The sequence below is a fragment of the Pinus tabuliformis genome, chromosome J (assembly GCF_031772625.1).
Source record: "Pinus tabuliformis cultivar Carrire ecotype Pingquan chromosome J, CPIR1, whole genome shotgun sequence".
NCBI lineage: Eukaryota > Viridiplantae > Streptophyta > Pinopsida > Pinales > Pinaceae > Pinus > Pinus tabuliformis.
The window spans coordinates 747,705,247-747,728,464 of record NC_142295.1 but is presented as its reverse complement, the minus strand read 5'-3'; positions in this window follow the sequence as shown (position 1 = coordinate 747,728,464).

Sequence of the window (23,218 nt, the reverse complement as noted above, 5' to 3'; positions counted from 1 at the left end):
AAAATAGTGAGCCTGTACTTTCATCCTTCTGCTCGCAATAGGTTTCCCACCAATCCTTGACGTGGGGGGCTGCTTTGAGAAGAGCAAAAACAATCTTTTCCCGACTTGAAAATTCGTGAACAGAAAAATACCCATCTAGCATATTTAACCATTTATCTACGGCATCTGCGTCTATTTGACCCTCGAAGATGGGGATTTCAAAATTAACTTGTACCTTAAACGGTGTGGCGTTTCCAGAGTCGCTGTTGGAAGTCGATGCGTCGCCTCTGGGTAGCCGCTGAAGGATCTGCGCAAAGCTATCCATCATCGCGTTCCTTTGCCGCTCGAGCGCTTCTTCGAGCAAGATCTTGATAGGATCTCCTGCCCCCTCGTCTTTCTTCTCATCCGCCATGGGAGGCCGTCGAGATTTACGAGGCTGGTCTTGCAAAGGTTCGACCAATTCAAGCCCTAACTCCTTATATCCCGACCTCGTTGGGGACATGCAAAGAAAAACAGAGAAAAAGCAGACCGCTCTGATACCACTGATCCGGATTTAAACAGGAACGCAATAGATTACAGAGATAACCATAAACACATAGATGCAGCGGAAATAATGCTTCATTTTCATTAATGGAAAATACTGAAATATGCTTACAACCAGAAATGGGAAGAAATTAGCTAGGGCGATGGTAGCTTATCTCTGAGAAGAGATGTGGCGGCTACATGCCTCTGAACTGTTCCAAAACTGTGTTACAATGAGGCTCGAAGGCCTATTTATTGTTGAGAAACAATGGAAAACCCTTCACATCCCGAAACCTAACCCAAGAAGATGAAACGCCAAATTGTGGGCCCCGTTTGGGTAAATTGGTACATCAATTTCCCGGGGTCGTAACTTTGGCATACGATCTCCGTTTGACGCGTACGATAGCTCGTTAGAAAGATCTATCCGATTACTACCACTTTGGGAGGCAACATCGGTCCATGGACCCATGTTGCCCCAGAATCCCAAAAAAACGTCGTTTAGGGCCTCAAAACGGCTCCGGAAGTTCAGGACCCGAAAAACTGCTAAAAATAGTAAACTGTGCTGCAATTTAGGAAACTGAAAAGACTGAAAGAGACAATTGTGGGGGTCCAAATGGGTTGGTGGGTGGCCACCAACATCCACCTGGATCACAAAACCATAGGTGGGTCCACCCAACTTAACATAGGGTCCAAAACCAAAATCTTCTGGGGCGCTACCTTGGACCCCACAAAGTGGGGTTACGGGTGCCCCTCAAACCCCTTGTTAACTACGTGGAAAGAATATAACACAACCCCACAATTTTCTTATAAAAATAGCTACCACAAGTCGCTAAAAATGAGCCCTTTTGAGGTACTCTATGGGAAAAGATGTAGAACACCTTCCAACTAGAATATTCCTAAGAATAAAATGATTCTAGGACTCGACATCTTAGAGGAGATGGAAAGTATAGTGAAAAAAGTTCACCGTAATTTAAATGCTCTTCATGAGAGACAAAAGGCTTACACTAATTAGTAAATAACTTACTAGGAATTTCAGGTGGGTGACCGTGTTTATGTATGAGTTAAACACAAAATTACCCTCATATGGGGGAGTTGTGCAAAATTAACAACTCGATATTGTGGACCCTTTCAGATTTTGGAAAGGGTAGGATCGGTAGCATACCAAATTGCACTACCCAGTCATATATGAGTTCATAATGTGTTTCGTGTTTCATTTTTAAATAAATATATATATGACTCCAGACACATCACAAATTGGAATGATGTATAGGCAATATATATGTTGTAAATCTATAGATAGAAGTTTCAATGCAATGAATGAATCAGACTAATGACTAAGTCATGACTCTTCGACAAGTTGAACGAGATGCAGAGTTTATGGTAGAACCTCTGTGTATACTCGACCAAATATAAATAATGTTATGGAAGCGAGCTATCATCCAGGTTAAACTGTAGTGGATACACTTTAGCTCGAAGGAAGACACCTTGGAAGATAAATAATTTATGCAAGAGGCATATCCCGATTTGTTCCAAGAGGTAGCAAGAGAAATAAACATCGTGGACGCTGTTCCGATTGAGGGGGGTGAGATGTGACACCCCTAGGTGTTGTAGATATTTATTATTTACTTTTACTATTGTGGGCTTGGTAATTTTTCAAGTAGAGTAAAATATTGGGAACTGGATTAGTCCTAAATAATAAATTAGTTTGCTTAAAAAAAAACTATGTTGAATCCTAAATTTATGGAGGATAACCTAGTAATTCTCTTTTACCAGAAAGTTAACAGTTAAGGGTAGTTATATATTCTTTTCTTTCCCTATAGATGAGAAAAATAGATCTCAAAGTGAGAAGGAAAAATAAGGGAGGAACATGGAGACAAATAAGGATAAAAGTCAAGATGTTCTCGAAGGAGTATTATTGAGCTAGACTAGGGCTAGTGGAAACTCCAAAATGCTTAATTGGTTTGTGGAAAAATTCTAGGTTGGACTAGGAGGTCCCGATGCCAGTGAATTTAAATTGAGAAAATTTTTGCCTAAGTGACTGTTTTCGTACTGAGGAGATCGGGGGGAGAAAATGGACATAATAGCCAATTCTCATTGGAAGGGTGGTGTGGTCTCATCTGTAAATTCTTGGTCATTGACATAGTAAATAAGTATGCATATGGTTATAATTTATTTTTAGTAGAATGTTGGTTAATGATGTCATTTTTGGATAGTACCTTGTAATTACGAAAAGTATAACCTATTTTTCTTAAAAATAATTAGATACTTAGTCTTGTGATGGTGTGTGGCCTCTGAGGCTAAACCATAAATAGAATTTGCAAAGTTTTTAATTTTCTTCTTTTGGAAAAATATAATAATAATAGAAAAGTTAGTTTTCTTTACATTGAGACTCTGAAGAATTATTGGTAAGGGTGGAAAACCCTAGGCTAATGGGGTCGAAATAAATGTACACACACATAAATATGGATGATAGAAAAGAGACTAGAAATTAAAAAGACTAATTCTGACGATGTCCGTAAACAAATAATAACCCTATTGAGGGTTACGAGAAAAATTAACTGAAAACACCGCTTACAGTAGAAAACTTTATACAAAAGAACCATAGAGGGTTTCTTTCCAGATTTATTTCTTGAGCTTTGTTAGATGGACGACATCCAAAGAAGTGGTTCAGGGGAGTGTTGTTGTGTTGAGAAAATCTGGATGAGTAGATATCGTTAATAATTAGAGTCAGTTAACAAGGTCAAAGGGGTTCTTTCACTTTCCTTTCACTAATTTAACTAAGTATAAACTAGAGAGGGTTGTATGTTGCAAATATCCTTCTCTTCCTTACATAAATCAAGCATTCAAATAGGTGTAACCCAAGTAGCATAATCTCAAGCTAAATTATAATCAGAAAACTTCAACAGATGAATGTATTACACTATTTTATAAAAGAAACCATGCCAAAAGAATATTACTCACAAAGAATGTAGAAAAGAGAGTAATAATATACACTGAAACCATTGTATGTTCCAAATCCATTTTAAAATATACATTAACCAAATCTTTTATACAAATTAGAACAAAAACCTCCATTAATATCACAAATAAAGGGTAACACAAGAAAAATAAAAAAACTAGAAAGAACTTGCCTATTTTCATTCCATTGGAAAAGTAAACATTTACAGTCGTGGTGTCTAAATGCATTACAATGTATTTAAAGAATTCATGTGACAATAAACAACAGCAAAGGGTGAAAAAAAGCAGCCCATAATAATTTTCTTAGAGAGGTTTTAAGGGAAACGACTTCAAGCCATACCCCTCCTCAAACATAAAAGTGTTATAGCGAAACTGAATAAAGGAAGGTGTAGAGCCGAAGTTTTTTTTTATCTTTGGAAACCAAAATTATAATTAAAAAGAAAAAGAAAAAGAAAATGTCAACGCATTTAAGTCGCACGGAATAAACCCTAAGCTTAATCTAAGAGTGAAAAACCGATGATAGATCCCTCAAAGAAGGGAAAACTAGTAAGGAACACCTTTAATTTATAGAATGCAGAACCAAGGATGACACACCACATAGAAGCAAGACCCAAAGAAAAATAACCACTTGGAGTAGGGAGTCTAAACCTATGGTATGGAACCTATAGACAACATTTGACCATAAATTAACAAAAATCATCTTGAATGGTATCAATGAAACTGTATATTTTTCTGTAGATTCAACAACTCATGTGATATACTAAAAAACAAGACAAGAATCTACTGTACTTTTCTTGCCAGAAACCAAAAATGGTTGGTGAAAAAAATAAGCAGAAATAGGAAGAATATCAATCTCACATAACACAACATTTCTCTGTGGAAAGTAACTTGTCAAAACTTCGACTATATATATTGCATTAACCAAAATATATGAGAAGAAAATATAATTCGTGCTCACACTAGAACAATCCTTGCACAGGTATGATCTAACTCTCTGCCTCACAAGCCATCTCAAGCCAACACTTAGCGAATTCTATTGCCTGCCAATCCCCTACATTCTTGCGCAATTATTGAGAGAATTATCCCATATTTAATTGGGAAATCCTTCCTCCATAACTACATAATCCAAACATAGGTCCTTAACTGATTGTATGCATCATTTGTACAACTCGGAAAATTATACAAATGATAGTACATTTTCCCTATACTCTAGTCTCAATTGGGTCTTCCTCTGAAATGACATGCATGAGTTATTTATGAGTGAATCTTTAGTTAACTAGTGTAGTATTGGTGATTCAATGGTGCACTACTCCACTACTAGTCCTCTACTAGTTCCTCTACAGTTAGAACTAGTTGAACTTACTATAACTCACTTAGACTGAGTTATCTAATTACAACTCAAAATAACTCAAATTGGACCCCTAAAATTTAGGGATCACTCTACATGACTTTAGGTAGACTTCCAACTCAAATTTCCTACATCAATTAAGTCAATTTAACTTAATTAACTATTACAACTTACTATGAGAATAGAATTACAAATTTAATTTACAATTTAATTCAAGGATGAATTAAATTTGAATTTCTGGTTGCTATTTTTAACACTCCCTCTCAACAAGAAATGGATTATCAACTACCCCAATCCTGTCTCTGTGAAACCCAAAATTACATCTTGACAATTCTTTTGTCAAGATATCTGCAACGTGCTACTCTGTGGGATTGTACTCCAACAACATAATCCTCCTCTACAAACAATCTTGAAGATGATGATATTGGATATCAATGTTCTTGGACTGTTCATGAAAAACTCGATTTTCAAAGAGTTTGATAGAACTCTCATTGTCACATTCAATCACAGTTGGATCCATCTGTTGTCTAAACAAGCCAACCAGAATCTCCATCATCCAAATGGCCTCACATGTTTCTTGACTAGTAGCCATGTAGTCTGCCTCTGTTGAATTGAGTGCAACTGATCTCTATTTCTTGTCGTACTAAGAAATTGTTTCTAATCCAATACTAAAGACCCCTCCTGATGTGCTCTTCTTGTCAAATGGACTCCCTATCCAATCTACATCGGTGAAGCCTTGAAGCTTCACTCCCTTTGTCCGCTTGTACCATAAACCATACTATGTAGTGCCTCTGAGGTATCTCAACACATGCTTGGTTGCCTTTCAATCTATCTTGGTCAGTGTAACCATCACTTGACTGAAATGGTTAACTACATAGCACATGTCCAATCATGTGTTCACCAAATATATGAGTGAACCCACAAGCTACCTGAAATGGTAGCTTCCACTACTTCACTGGAAGTAGCATCCTCTTTCCTCAAGTTTCTTACTAGAGGAGTCTCCATGGGTTTAATTCTCTCCATGTGGAACCCTTTTAGTATCTTGTTGGAATAATTTCCCTAAGAGACAAAACGTTCTCCATCACCTTGTCACACTTCCATGCCTATAAAGTAGTGCGTTAGTCCTAAGTCCTTCATTTTGAACTCTCTTGCAAGATCTTCTTTGTAATACTTGATCAGCTTATCATCACCTATCATATTCAAATCGTCGACATATAAAAAAATAATAAACAATTTACCTTCAACCACAATATGGTAAAGTTTCACATCTGGTTCACTTTTGGTGAAGCCCATCCCAGTGAAGTAGCTATCAATCCTAGTGTACCAATCAAGGGGTGCTTTCTTCATCCCATACAATGCTCACTTGATTCAACATAAATGTGACTCTCTGTCAAAGGTCTCAAAACCTTCATGCGACTCAATACACACCTCTTCCTCAATCATGCCATTAAAGAAGGTTGTATTTACATCCATATGATGTTTCTTCCAACCCATCTGCGCTGATAATGGAAAAATGTATCTGATTGATGAGTACCTTGTGTTATAGACATTTTTGTGCCTTACAGCTCTAAGCATGAAATGTCCATAAACCAAGGGATCCTAAGTCCCTAAAAGTGTTGTTCTGGCCCCTAAAGGAACAAGGTCAACAAATTACAGCTTCTCCCAGAAGTTCTCCACCAGAAACTACTCAGAATCAGTCAAATCAGGATCATTTCAGCTGCTCCACTAGCTAGTTGCGTTGCATAGCACCCAAGTACACTAGCTAGGTGCATTGCAACACACCTAAATGCACTACCAGGGTGCGTTGAGTGGGAAATGACAAATGGAAGTATCATTCCGCGAGGTGGACAGACAATGGAAGCTTCCAGAATCTTCCCCAATGACATTTGCCTCACTGAGTTCGACCAAGGATGAGTAAGAGGTTCTCAGTCTCCAAGTGGAAGCAAGAACTGACAGAGAGAAGACACTAGTCAAATCATAAGCTGACTCATCCTCTTTGCATACATCTATATATGGATCCCTCATCCCAGAGATCTAGAGGCTGGAATTTTGTACATTGCAGAGAATTGCTGTTGGTTTTGAGATAGATATCAGAGTATTGGGTGATTTATGCTTTGTTGGAGGTGAAGAGGGGATTCTATGCTGGGAGGTTGATGCTAGATCAGGAATCATCGGTTGTAACTCCTCCTGGATCTTCTTGTTATATCAATAAAACTATTTGAGTTTCTCCTACATGCCTGTGTATCATTGATGTTTGTTACATTTGTATGTTTAGCTTAAATCTGATCCTAAGCTATTTATGAATATAAATCCATGTCTTTGTGTAGTTTTCTTCTTCTGTGATCTTACAGGAACTTGGTGAAGCTGGGCAAGTAAGGGAGCAGGTAGCTGGAAGGTGTTAAAGAGGAGAGAGATTGGATCAAAGGACTAGCGCAAGACACAGGTTGGTTCATCCTATTCCTCTTCATTTATAGTTCATAAAGAAGAATACGAAAGTATTTTTCTCTGTTTGTTTCTAAGGCCCCTGTCACACCTTAGTGGGATAGGGTCATTCTGGGTAGACACTTTTCCCGTTAACACCTTGCAACAAGACCAAAGGTCTCATTGTAATCAATCCCCTCAATCTACGAAAATCCTCGGGCTTATGTTTCTCCACACTACCATCCGTTGCTTGTTTTTCCTCATAAATCCATCAAGAACTCACCACTGACTTGTCTATTGGTCTTGGGACCACATCCCAAACATTGTTCCTAACAACGGAGTCATACTCCTTAACCATGTGTCATACTATGTAACAACCCCCCCATTTACATGGAATAATAGTTAATATTTGACATATAAATGGGGACACTTTTTAAATTTCTAGGCTTTGAAAATAAATCCTAACTCTAAAAAATTCCTTAAAACCTTAGAATAAAACCCATAGAAATTTTATCCCAAGTCACATTTCACAGTTTTCCATGTGACAATTATAAACATTTTGAAGAAAACCCCGAAATGCAATATGCGATAAAGCCCCCACAGTGATTTTCCAATCGCAACACTTTAAGAACACATAATCTCACTTCGCAAGTCACAAATTAATACCACATGCCATTGTGTCACCCCTTAAAAATTTGTGAAATGTGATATTGCAATTTTCGCAATCACATTTCACATTATCTCTGGGAAATGTTATATGACAACATTTGAAAACTGTGATGTGGAAAATAAGGCATGAAGCATGGGAAGTTACCGAGTTTTAATGAGATATCAAGTGGTTTTACAAAGTAATTAATGTTTAGTAGATCGAGGAGATGAATTGATGTTTTCAAGTTATGGCTAGTTAAAACAAAAACCGCATTCAAAATCTTCCCACAATTCAAAGTCATTTCAAAGAACTATCAGCCTTAATTTCCCTCTATTGTGTGCACTAATATATCTCTTTCATTTTGGGCAAGTTTTGAAATAGATGTAATTATGGAAGGTAATGCAAAAGCATAAGCAACATAGAATTTCATAGTCTGAGGTTTCAGAAATATCGTCCGCGTTCACTGATACAGTTTGCAGTGTTGATGGAGGAACAATGACATGGGAAGTCATCTACATCAGTCTTGAAGATGAGCGGCCTAAAATTACTATCACTAAGGCGACAACGGACTCAATAAAACCCTCTGGAGTTCAATTCAAAGATGCTTCTTGTTCCTTTCTTCACAGAATAGGAGCAAGAGCTAAAATACTCCCATACACTAATATTATTAGATGGGTGGTGGAAAGCTCAGTATAGAAGACAGACAATTTAGGAAATCAAAGAGGGACCTAATGAGGTCATTCAAAGTTGAAGATCTGAAACAAATATATCATCTTCCTGACCCTCGGGACATATATGACAAATCATTCCTGGACAAGTTCACAACACAGAATGAAGAACCCTTCAAAATGATTCAGGGCTGGAGAGTCCTAGAGAAAAATTTCAAATATGATAAAACGGGTATGTACCCTAATGCTTCTTTAGCCAATACCTATAACTATGCAGCTTCTATGTTATGTATATTATATGGATTGCCTAATAACACCAAATCTTCTATAGAATGGGTCCCTTTAATTAATGCTTGTGCCAATTCTCATATAATGAATTGGGCCAATATCCTATTTGATAACCTAGCTACTGCTATTTCTGAATATCGCCAAAAGAGTTCCATCTCCACAGAGAACCTTCCTCCATTTTATTTTAGTGCATATTTCATGGATGCCATCTATTTTTGTACTAAGTTTCCAATCATGGTTTGGAAATCGACTCCGCAAGACCCCTACCCCATTCATCTCAGTCACAAACAAATGTGGAATCCCATTTTATTGGCCATTTTTACAAAATTTTCCATGGTGTTATTTTACCATTACACCAAGTGATTTTTGATAAGAAAGCCCTTATATTTTCTATAGAAGCCACTACAAACCTTCTCGTAGTAGGCAAGTATTTTGCTAAATAATGGTTTACATATATTAGGGTTTATCGTAGTACATCTGACCCACATGTACTCCCTTTGTATGTCTCTGACAAGATATTAGCAAGACAAAAAGCCCACCAGACTGTGGGAAAGGGCCTAACCAAGACCTTGAAAGATAACAAAAAAGAATTATGGCCACCCTTTCCCATCCAGTGTGGTTCCTTTTTGTTGGAAAACTTCAACCATGCCAACAAGGAATTACTAAGCTTAGAGAGCATGAGGCTCCATACTCTGCCTAAGAGGCAATTTGACCCAGAAAAAGTAGCACAAAATGTTACTACAACACTAAATCTCAAACCTTATGTCCATGAAGCTTAGCAATTCGAAGATCTTTTACAAACAGCTGAATCATTCGAACAAGCCTTCGATTGGGCAAAGGAAAATTTGAATCCTAATGATTTTGAAAGCTTTCAGGAATTCAAAAATCAAAGGCTCGAGACAATCCCATTGCATTTATTAAGAGATGATGACAAGCCCACACCCAGTGTAACTATTAACATTGAAGGGCCAAATTCTCGTATAGAATCACAGGTGAACATAGCCTAGGATATAGGGAAGCCATTAGAGACAGATACTATAGTGGAATCTAGCAGAAGGCCAGCCGAAAAATAGGTCATAAGTGACATAACTAAAGATACCAGTCTTGAAGGAAAAACCAGCGATTTGGAGCAAGAATGGGACCAATTTAATAAAAGGATCAAAGATACTCCCAAGACAACAGATTTCTAGGAAACCACATAATATCATACTCCACTGCAAACTCAGAAAACTTCAGAATCTAATCCAATAAATGAGCAATGGACAAGTTCGTAGAATACATAAGTCTTCCCTATGTTTCCGACATCTGAAATTATTCTAAAGGTTACAGAGATACCTCGCTTAGATGTGTTCTAAACACCACTGCATAAGGTTGTAGTAAGAAGATAGAGGAAAAGAAGGATAGTAGAAACACTTGAAATCCCACCTAGGAATGAACCGATGGACATAGTCTAGAGGGATATTCCTTTGAACCTAACTAAAAATTTAACCAGACTATCGCAATTTAGAAGGGAATATGCTATTGCAACCATGGATAAAGCCACTGAGGTATCTATTTTGTTAAGGGAAAGAGAAGAGAGGATATAGCAGCTCGAGTAACAACTTGGAATTGAGAAAGCAAATGTGAACAAGCAATCCGTTGAACAAATAGCCCAATTATAGCAGAGTATGGAAGTATTAAGGATAAGCCATGAAGCAAACATATCTGCAAAGAACAGACAAATCCAAGAATTGCAAGAAGCCATAGTAAAGTATAAAGATGTCCCTCTTTTCAATGAATTCTTCAAAGAGGCATTAGAGCTTAATTCCATTCTATCAAAACAAAAAGATATATTCTGCCAGAGAATGTCACATGTCGCTCCCTATCTGATTACCAATGATCAGTTAATAGATAAGGCGATTCATTAGAGAACTGAATTTAATGATTTAAATACTAAGATCTCTGAATATATTGAATGGAAAGAAACTGAAGAGGGAAGGAGTGCTAATCTGCCTGAGATTGAAGAGACACATAAGGATATATTGTTCATAGATTGGGATGCGTGGATCAAGCAGGCAGAGTTGGCAGTAGCGAGAGCAGCAGGAGTGGCTAAAAATATAATAAAAGCAGTCAACCACACTTTGCACACTACCAACTTGATAAAAGAAGGTAACCCAAAGTCACTGCCAGATTTGAATGACTTGGATAAAAGCTGGAAGGAAAAGGTGAAAAACCAAAGGGAGGCGATCACAAAATTATCGAAGGCTGACTAGGAGGCATATTGGCAATTCCTTGTCAAACCTCATAGCCAAATTATGACATTGAATTGTTCACTCAATTCAACACAAAGGATGTTTCCACCTCTCACAGATGCCATTTTCGTAGGACAGGTTAGGACGCAATTCGGGGCACCTCCTCAAGTGAAACTAATGGCCAATATATGCGATCTAAAGGAAAAGCTGGCAGCCAACATGACAACTTTATAACCTCTGGTCATCAAATTACTTTTATTTTTATAGTTGCTAGTTAAGAGGAAGGTTGTTTGAAACCTACTCAAGATATTTTGTATAATCTATTTTTGAAATTTAGTTAGATAGTATTTATGTCCTTCTCATGCATTTAGAGAAGGTTCCAGAATTTTATCAAAAAAATTTGCAAATAATGCACTTCTATAAGTTTGTGAATTCCTTGATGAAATTATGGAACACGATCATTACATTTGATTATCAAACTACTTTCCTTTGTTGATGCACTATAGTATGCTTGGAGAATAATTTGATTTGAACAAAAGGAGTTGATCTATGTCATTAGTCAAATGAGAAGAACCTCACACATATGGCACTTTTATCTTGCATTATCAGTTCTGTTTTGTTTAATTAGCGATAACATTTCATTTTCATGAATTATATATGGAGTATGTTCTTTCTGTTATGTGTTAATTGCACTACTATATGATGTCTAGCTGAAAGAATTTATTTTCATATATGATCATTAATATATGCGATATAGTTTATACATTTATTTGACTAACTATGTAGTCAAAGAAATTAACTTTACATGGTATCATCTATGTTTAATGCGTGAATGATCTTTATTATCACATGTCAAACAAATATCTTTTTAGATTTCATATCACACAGAATACCCCGAGTTTATATTAGATTACGTTAGATAGAGATTTGCATGCTAGAATAGATCATTTAGTTATCATTATTCTTATTTCAATCACTTGAAAACCACCCATTCTCATTTTCAAACCCACTCTGGGAAATTGGTCCCATAATCCCCAATCAGAGCCACCACATCAACCGGAAAAGGAGTTGTATTTAAGGTCTAGATTGGGTGGCTATCCCCCATGTTGGAGCAACAAAATTTTTAGGCATCAACATTTTGGCACTAGAAGGAGGGCCATCTGACTATGAATGACATATAAATCTAAAGATCAATTGAAAAACGTTCATAAGAATCAAAACCCCTCCACAACTTCTACTTCTTCTAGATCTCATTTAAAATCTCTGGATCAAATATCTGAAGTTGTGGAAATATCTCCCTCGTATTAAGACAACCACCTTCTTCAGCTTACACTCCCAAGTCTCCTGAGGTTCACTCAATACAAAAATTGGAACAAATATCCATTTATGCGGAGAAACCTGAAAAGACCGAAGCTTCTGAAGAAAGTCTCACTTCCCTATTACAAGATACTGGTGTATTAACTCGACTACAAAGTGAAAAGTTTCGAGTAAACCCTTTTTAGTTTCCCATTCATTCACGATGTAAGAGAGCTGCCACTTCAAAATCTAAATCAGATTCCAACGAGTTCACATCACCTTTCCCTCCATTCACTTCCCCATTCACTTCTACCCAATCCACCTCTTCTGAACAATCCATTTTTTCAACTCAGACAATTAGTACTACTACCATTAGTATTAGTCTAGTAGTAAGTTCTTCACCATCGCCATCTACTTCTGGACCTGTTTCCTCATCTTCACAACCTTCAACACAAGTTATGGCCAACCAACCTACTCAACCATGGGCAAACCCTGGTGCTATAATGGTTGCTAATCCAAATTCTCTCCCAACAAACCCAAAAAAGTGGCTACTTAAGTATAATCCTAATGATGGTCTTCCTACAGAAGAACATCTGAATAACTTTATGTTAGCCATGAATCTTAATGGAGTTTCACATGAAGATGTTGTTGTTAGATTGTTTCCTTATATTTTCTAGGGATCTCCAAGATATTAGTATTTTCCCTTCCAACAAGCTCAATAAGAAATTGGGACACTTTCAAAGAAATATTTCTCACAAAATTTGGCATTAATAGGATTGTGGCGTCTTTAATCAATGATCTTTCCAACCTAAAAGAAATTTTAGACAAAAGGATGAAAGACTTCAACTCTAGGTTTAACAAGTTTCTAAACAAAATCCCAACTGCCTCTAGACCTGCACTATATGTGAAAATTGAATGGTACATATCCTCCCCTCCATCTAATATCGTAATTTTTGTATATAGAGCTAATAAGGCTACCCTCGTAGAAAACATGAAAGAAGCACTGTCTGTAGAAAGAAGAATTATTGCCTTATAAACGAGGTCACAAATAGAGGAAAGGAAATCAAAGAAAGTAACATTCAAAGAAGATTCAAAAAACAAAGCTCCAAAGGACCCTTTCGACCTTGAAGGCCTTCAAAAGGTGTTAAAGACCATGTCAAATGAAATGGTAAAAATCAAGAAACAAGTTGTAGAATCATCTGCTTCCAAGAAATATTTTCATCCATTCAAGAGAAATCGTTCTTCCACATCCCAACTGACAAATACTATTTCAAATGCTGAATCTGATCAAGAATCCGAAGACGAATCAACCACTAAATTAGAAGCAGAAACTAAAGAAGAAGATAAGTTAAATGGAATGTGGGACTTCATTATTCCAAATGGAGAGGAAGTACAAGCCATTCCATTAACTACAAGAAGTAAAAACTCTACTAATATGTCTACAATAAATCATAAACATAAAGCTACTACTCATGTAAAGGAGAAGACAATATGTAAGAAATATAAGACTACTCAGACTGTTTCTATTCCATTAGATCCTCCAGATGTTTCTAAAATTTTAGTAATCGCGGATACAGTGGAATATAATATAGTCGATGATATGAAAAAGACAAGAGAAAATATTTCATTGCATGATTTGACTAAGCTCAAACAACAACAGAAAATCTTACTTAGAGAATTAAAAGCAGTTCCTTTAGCTCCTTTACCATCCGTTATAGTTACTCATGCTACTAAAGGTATGAGAAAGCCTCCTTTATCTTCAAACAAAGTAAATCCCATAGACCTAGTTTTGATAGGTCATAGATCTCTATTTCTCATACTCCTCCATTTCTTCTTCCTTATGAGATTTTCAACAGAAACGTCCATAATTGCCTTGTTCATTCAAGAGCCTCTTCAAACATCTTGCCAACAATTGTGTGCACGAAATTGAAATCTTACACCTCAAAAATCTGATGTACACATAGTTCAACTGGATAGGACAAAAGTAGTACTTGGAGAAATGATATCAGTTTCAATCAGGCTTTCCTCTAATTCAAATGTTTCACAGAAAAATGATATTCTAGTGGTTGATATCCCTAATTTTTATGGTTTAATTCTGAGTATGGATTGGTCTAAATAATTGCATGGATACTTTTCAACTGATTGGTCGCATATGTGGTTACCATACAATGGTAAGACTAACCAAATCAGAGTGGACCCTGATAAATTCATGAAGTACACAGTCACTGATCTCGAGGGAAGAAATGAACCCATAGATTTCACCAATAATATCATTGGAAATTACTTGGCTAAGTCATTCTTGTGATCCTTGAATTCACAAAGATCTCCCTTTCTGGATAACACTGTAGTATCTCATATAAAAAAAAAAAAATTCACAAATAGATGCTTCCAAGTGTATAGATGTAGTTGATAAGCATGTAGATATCATAATTCTAGACTCTTTATTTTGATGGTTCCAAGTCCGAAGATGGTGCAAGTGATGGATGTATCTTAATCAACCTGCAAGGAGAGAAAACCATGTTAGCCTACAAGCTTGAATTTCAATGCACTAACAATACTGCAGAATATGAAGCATTGATTAAAGGGCTATACAAAGCCATTGGCCTTGATTTAAAGTATTTGAAAGTATATGGAGACTCTGAAATAATTATTAAACAAGTAAGAAACACAATCCATTGTGTCACTGGGCAAATCAAACATTATCAATCCTTATCTCAGAATCTTACTTCGCATTTTACTGCGTTTAACATTTATTCAGTTCCTAGAATACAAAATGCAAGTGTTGATTTACTTGCTAATGTAGCATCTAAGCTTATACCATCAGAGGAATTTAGTCCAGATAGGTTTTCTATAGAGTTAATTTTTAGACCATCCATCCCTGATAATGTAACAAATTGGAGAGTGTTTAATAATGATATTGACATAATTAATTTCCTTACATCAGAAGGATATTATGAGGAACAAATCATAGATGAACATGAACATGACTTGCAAGTCAACCATAGACAATATCGAAATCCAATTCCAAAGTCTGTAGTAAAATAGAAGATCTCTATGATTTGAAAGACAGATTTAAAAAGATCAGTAAATCCAAGGCTCAGAGTTCTACTTTGAGATTTGAAATCGTAAACCTAGGCACAACTGAAAAACCTCAAAATGTAAGCCTAGGTCTTAATTTATCATCCGAGGAAAGGATATCATTCATTAGGTTGTTGAAAACATATAAAAGTGTCTTTGTCTAGGATTATTCATATCTCAAGACCTATGATACCTTTGTAATTTAACATACTATACCTATGACCTCTAATGAGAAACCAGTTCAACAAAAGCTTAGAAAGATTCATCCTAACCTTGAAATCCAAATTAAATATGAATTAAAAAAACTTCTGAAAGAAAAGATAATATTTCTTGTTAGACACTCAAAATGGATATCAAACATGGTTTCTATTAGGAAAAAGAATCGAGAAATTAGGATTTATATTGATTTTAGGAACTTAAATAGATCTTGTCAAAAGGTTAACTCTCCTTTTCCTACCATGGAGCAAATATTGTAATCAGTTGTAGGTTTTGAGTTAATGTCTTTTCTAGATGGATTTTCAGGATAAAATCATATTCTTGTACATCCAGATAACAGATTGAAGACAACATTCAGAACCAAGTGGGGGACATATGCTTATCAGAAGATGCCTTTCAGACTCATCAATGCAGGTGCTACAATTCAACACGCCATGGGTATTTCTTTTAAAGGTCTAATTAATAAATCAGTTGTTATTTATCTAGATGACATCACACTCTACTCTAGGAATAGAAACAATCATTTGAATGACCTAAATTATATCTTTGAAAGATGTAAGCAATATTGCATTTCTTTAAATCCCAAAAAGTCATACTTTGCTTTAGCAGAAGGAAAGCTTCTTGGATTCAAAGTGTCCAAGAAAGGAATTTATATTCATCCTGATCAAATCCAAAAAATTGAAAAGATTCCTCTCCCACATAATAAAAAGACCATGTAATCATTCCTAGTCCAAATTAATTTTGTAAAAATATTTGTTCCATATTTTTCATAGATTGTTCTACCCCTTCAATCAATGATAAGAAAGAATGTAGCCTTCAAATGGGGGAAAGATGAAAGAGACTCATTTGAGTTAATAAAAAAGGCCATTATCAATGCTCCTTCTTTAAAAAATTTATACTTTCTTAAACCTTTTGTATTGTGCACATTTTCATCTCATACATCATATGCAACAGTTTTAACACAACTAAACAATTAAAACATCAAGGCACCTATCTCTTTTTTCAGTTCCAATTTACAGGGTGTCGTGCTAAACTACTCAACTATTGAGAAGCAATATTTAGAAGAAAGAAAATGACCGAGGTAACCACAAACCAACTTTTAAGCATAGGTTCTAGCCAACCTATGGCTCAGAGAGGGCTCTCTCTTTATGATTTAGCTTTTTTTGCTAGGATTTTAGGCTAGTTTTGAATGTTTAGGGGATTTGTGATTTGAATTGAAGATTGGGTGGTGGAATCCTTGAAACATATGGATAGAATGACGTCTTCAGACCATTGCGCTATGGAGTCAACAGAAGGGTAATAGAATTAGATCAAATCACTGAAGGGAATGTTTGAAGGGAAAGTTAGTAGAGTAAAGTGCAGGTCTTTGTGGCAGAGGGGTGAAGTGGTTTGGACCAGGGCAAGAGAGCAATTAAGAATTCACAGACCGGGATTCAAATGAGGAGTAGACGACAATCAAAAACCAAGGGCAATTAAGAATCCTTTGCTATAGATTACAAAGAGAGAACCTAAACTAATGAGTAATTAAGAATTCCTTAACTTAGATATTGGTTGAAAAAATTTAAATTCCTAACTGTTAAAAAAGAGTGTAATTAAACAAATTCTGAGATATTATTTTAGTTATAGCATTCAGATTCAGAAATACATCAAAGATTATGGAAAAAACTTAAGAAAGATAACAACAACATGAGAAAATACTTTTCTTCACTTCGCTCAAAACATGAATCCTATGAAATATATGGTCTTTATTCATTAATCTGGCTTGCTGGTTCAATCAATGCTCCAATAGCTTTATAGTCTTTTGATCAAGAAGTCTATAGAAATGTCTAAGAATCCACCCTACATACTTCGAATTGTGAAGTATTTATACAAAAGTTTATTACAAAATATCCCAAACTAACTTGAGATTTAATCTAGGAAATAAAATATCTTCTTGCTAGAAGGTACAGACAACTATTGAACTGCTTCATGTTGTCCCTAATATTTTGGTGCTGCGGGCCTTTATAGTTGAGTTTCTAGCCTTTTATGCTGCCTTGCTGTTTTTTTTTTTATGCTGGAAGCTGCATTCACTTTTGGCTTTCATCTGATACAATTTGACACTGATACTCTTTAATCATGCTGAACCGCCTTTACCTTTTACCCTGCTGACTATACGTTAACCTTTTTACTAACTTTTACTATAGTAAATCAGTCAATTTTTCCAAAAATTCAGCATCAGGTAACTTGATTTTCAACATCCTCCTATATATCTCATCTACCTCGGTATACTTAACAAAAGTAGGCCTAGTGATGAATAGGTGTTTTACCTCATGCTGCAGGAAAAATAGGTTTTCAAATGTCTGGTAAAGAACATTGCCTGTTGGTAATGCCTTTATCAATGATGTAGTGGCCTGTTCTTTAGCTAGCCCTCTGATTTTGTTGTCATAATCCTGTTGTGTCATGAGCTTGTCATTTATGAGCAAGGGACTGGGGACCCCTTTCTCTCTCAAAACTTGAAACTTGGCCATAAATCTATCAACTGTTACCTGCATATTTTGACACTTGTCCTCCAAGTTAAACATTAAGTTTCTCTTGGAAAGGACATTTCTTACCTCCAAAATTGTTTCTGTCCTATCCTCTATATCCAATTCTTGATGTTCATACTCTTTTTACTATTGAGGAAGTGGACAAGTTTGGTTGCATCTTCAGGCATGTCTCCTAGTTCTTCCTTGACTTTTTGGATATCAGTAGCTATCTTATCAGGTCTATCTACTCAAAAATCACTTGAATTGATGGCCAAATATCATTGATAGAGTCAATGATATTGGCCCATAATAGTTCCTTGGCTTTCCCAAGGGGTTCCTTTAGTGTTAGATCTTTCTCCATAGCCTTTACTCTTTCATTCGTTCTGGCAGCTTTCTGCACTTCTTCCTTGTGTATGATCTTGGCAAGCTTGCAAACTATTTCAAAGCTTGTCACATTTTCTTTTATTTTGTTCATTTTTATATCCTGAATAGACATTTCCTCCAAACCTCTGACCAACTTCGCTGCTTCTTCTTTGATGCACCTGTTACTGATGTAGACTCTGTTGAAATCGGTTGTGTTGTAGGCATGGGAGCTATGGGAGCCAATGAGGATGGAAGCATTGAAGGGACTGTTATTGAGACCGTTGGGATGACATTTGCAGATGTAGTGGCAATATCACTTTTCTTCGATTGAATTAAAGTGTCTAATTCCTTCTCTATCTCCCTTAATTGATCATTAAGTTTTAGGACCAAGTCCATCAACACTCCATGTCTAGTTTGGCTCTCTAAGACCTCTTCTATTTGGGGATGTTGTAGCTGAGGTACCCTCAATTTTTTTTTCAGTGCAGCAATGTCATCATTTTTCTTCTTTATCAACTACTTAGTGGCTTTGATATCTTTGGGATCATGTCCCAATTCAACCACTAAGTCTTCCAAAGAATTTATTCTAGTATCCTTGGCTTGTGAGGAGGCCTTCTCTAATTGATATTGAGTTGAAAAATTTCTCAATGAATTTTGCAGTTGATGAGCAGCTATGGATTTACTTGTGAGGGTGGAGTATATCATCTCTCCAGCCTGTTTATGAAACTCAATTTTCTCTATGTGATGAATATCCCTTGTAAATACCTCAAAATCAATCTTTTTATAGTCTACTGATGTCCTTGGCTTTCGTGCAGTTGGTCTTATGAAGGACATCTGTAATTTTCCCTCCTCGATGTCAAAAGCTGACATCAACATTATCTTATTTCTAGGTGTGAGTTTGAGATATGGAGCATAAGTCTGTGTCTTCAGTTTCTCATTTCTCATCTTAACCTCTTTATATTTTTCTTTTATATCCTTATCCTTATCAGCAGGCCTACTGAATGAGAATACTTTTACACTTAACTGCCTTTCCAAAATCTGGGTCTGTGATATGGAAAGCTCCTGTGTTTCCCCAGATGGATCTGCGCCTTTAATTTTGTCCAGCTTATTATCAGTTATTTCTACTGAGCCTTCTATGTATTCCTACTCTGAAACATGATTTAGCCTTTACCTCTTGTTTCGACTAGTCTCATATTGTATATTTGATGTGCCCATTCCTGAACTTGAGGGTTCCTCCCTAGTCCTTTTGGGGTTCTTCTCCTCATTCTGAGGATTCTGCAAGATAAGAGGGGCGCTCATGGCTACTTCTTGCTGTTCAGGTCCCTGTAGAAATGAGCTCTCATCAAACTATCTTTCTAAGTCACATAAGGTGTTCACTACCTCTACCATTGTACTATCTCTGTCTACAAGAGTATTTTCCACCCACTCAGATTCATTAGCATACATTTCTATCTCTGGTATGGGGTGGTGAATATAAGGTCACAAATTAACCTTCTTTCTCAATCTGGTCACAAATTTTTGAGGGTCATACCTCCACATGAATCTCTTTTGAAACTTCATTCGCTGCAAAATTTGGTCTACCTCCTCCCTTGCCTCTCTAGAATTGCAGATGAAGGGGCCTAACTGATTTTTTACTTTGAAATGTGATCTTTTCTTGGCCGAGACAAAATTTATCTCATCAAAGTTCATTATTTTTCTATAGTACTCTAGAGAAAATAACCTCATGGGGAGGTATTTGGGTAGTTTATATGGTACAAGCTAGAAACCATAAATTCTTATCTCTGTGTGGTTTTGATAAAGGTACCAATCTCCCACTTTGCTTAGTTTAGACAACTGAAGGACCTTTTTTTATCTATCAACTTATTCTGGGCGGGGAGCTTCTTGTCAACATAGTCATGACTAGATGAACAAAAGAATCTATGAAATTTGAATAACTATGTGGTGACTGAAACTTGTGGAACAATGGGGTCCAAAAAATGACAGACTTGGGTCGGCCTTTGGTATCTAGCTTCTGAAGGGAAAAAGGAAATTTGTCTAGTTGATAGTATAGAAACATATGGTAGAGGATAGATGAGTATTTAAACACTCTCTCATTATACATCCTGGTGAATTGTTCATGATTTCTCTCATCTATGAACTCAGCATAATTGTACATAACAGCAGGAGGCTATCCTGGGATATAAATTGACATGAAGGCCAGGATAAGTTCATCAACAAATTCATAAGTTGAGCAACCAAAAAAACATGACATCATTGTGATGATTTGTTTTCCCTTTCTGGAGAACATGGTAGAAACATATGGAGGGGGATCTTTGGGAATAAACATCTCTTCTACAATGAATGTCTGGAATATTTGGGCTAACCTAGATAGGCTCAACTTGGGGTACTGGTCTAGCAAATCCCCAATGGAGAGTTGGGTTAGGTTTTGACTTGGTTGGATTTGCAACATTTCAATAATGGAATCAACAGTAATGGTGAACAAGACCTCCTGATCAGGGGACATAGTAGCCCTTTGGCTAGGAATGTAATAGCCATGGCACTGGTGGACAATTTCAGGGAAAATATGTACCTATGGGAACTGGTATTTGGGAAAATTTGACTCCCAAAGGCCAATATCATTAGCATGGTTGAGGTATCTGTCCATACTTAAATAATGGATTTTAAGCATGAGGTTCTAGGTAGATGTATCCTTAATTTGGAAATTCCTGTCAGCTAAGGGAAGGTGGTCGAGGTCCAAATGGGGAGTTGTGATAGGTCTAACGTCCAAGGCAACTTGGGAAACCAAAATTTAGTTCTTGTGGATTTAAATTAGGCTTTACAGGTTTATTCATAAGCTTTTCACGACAACTGGGGTTTTTCAGAGGTTTTGGCCATGGGTTTTAAAATTTAAAGTATTTATTCAATTAATTTTACTTAATTGAAACACTATACAAGGCTGAGCATTTCCGAATTTGAAAGGGCGAGTGATAATTTGTGGTAAAATACCTAGAATTTGGTGAATAATCTACAAATTTGGAGGCAACTGTAGAGGTTCGAATGGTTCTGGTATAGACTGAGAGGTTGACTGGGCTCTCTGCAACTTCGTTCAAGAGTGAATTCAGAGTTCAAATGGCAAATTTGGCATTTGCAGGGATCACCCTAGTTCGTAGAGGTTTACAAAAAAAACGAGCAAAAAAAGGGTGAAAAAGGGCCTCCCGGCCTTTTTATGGAGCAATGGTTATTTTTTGGCGGGTGTTTTTAAATGAATAGTAGGTGGTTTAGTAGTTTGAGCGGGGATGCGGTTTCCCAGGCCATCGCACCGCTTATGGAGGCTGGGTGGTATTTCAGAGGGGTCACCCAATATGGTCCATAGCTTGACACGTAGCCATCAGGGGGTCAAGGAAAGCCGCTTTATCAGGCAGGTAACAGTCGGTCATCGAGTGTGGCCGATATGGCTGTGGGCCATTGGATGAAGCGGATGTTCATAAAACAATATTTGGGTGGAAAATTTGCACGGAGGAAATGAACGAGAGTTTAGGGGGCCCAGGGGCCTTGATCACGACGGTTTGTGATTAACGTGGGGTTAATCATGAGGTTAGGGGATCTGGTGGAACTTAATAGCGGGATTTACTTAGGTTTACCGAGATTTAGTAAATTAAGTGGGTTTTTTTCGAGATATGGGGTAATTATATAGTTTATATTAAAACTAAGGGTGGGAATATTTTACTTAGGGATTTAGTTAATATACGGGAAAAGGGTTTCAACGGGGAGTTATATAATAAATTTAATAATTAATATGACATGTGGCGGAGTGGGTTTTTCCTTAAGTAAAAAGGTAAAATGTAATTTTTGTGCATATACAACCAATACTTAGGATAAAAGGTTTTTGTGGGTTTTTGGGTGACAAGGGATTTAACATGGAGTTGTTTTTACTTTTCCTAGGCAAAGAGTTTTAACCTTAGGAAAAGGGGTTTTATTAGCGAAATGAAGGGGGAATGGATTTTATGGAGGGGATTCTAGCACTTGATGTCTTTAAGTGATTAAGCCGAGGGTCTGGTCGCACCAAAAGTGAGAGAAATTCTCTGAGCCTCTTTGACTTGTAGGATTAAAGTACTAGGACATGCTTCTAGATAGGGAGTTAATAAGTAAGGGGAAAAAGAATGAGGGGGAGTTAATTACATTAACTTGTACGCCTTTTCTTTTGCCTTCATAACTGATCATACATATTGAAATATGTGTCTAAGCTTGATGCAAGTGTTTTGATCCAATTAACTTTACACTTTTAGCAACCTTTATTCTACTTACCCATTTACATATTCTAACATATTTTCTTCATTTTATTTTGGTGCATTTAGATTAGCAAACCCTTATTCTATCTTTTCTTTAATGAAACAAACTATCTATTTCTAACCTTATATCATTCAAGGGCTCACGTTAAACCGATGAGCTCCTTTTATTTTCTCTACCTATCTAATGATGTACCAAGCTTAAACTGTTTGGTCAGGTTTTATTCTCTAACTATAAACATAAAATTCAAAGCATGACATAATCAAGATTTAACAATTTGATTACCATGGATTGTGGCATGAATAACAAGCTGCACACAATTATTATTATGCATAAGAGTAAATAGTCATGGCATTTAGACTTGCTCACTTTCATGGCCTCTTTTTGTTTTCTGGGGTTCATATATTTTCATTTTTTGACCTTTTCTCATTCTT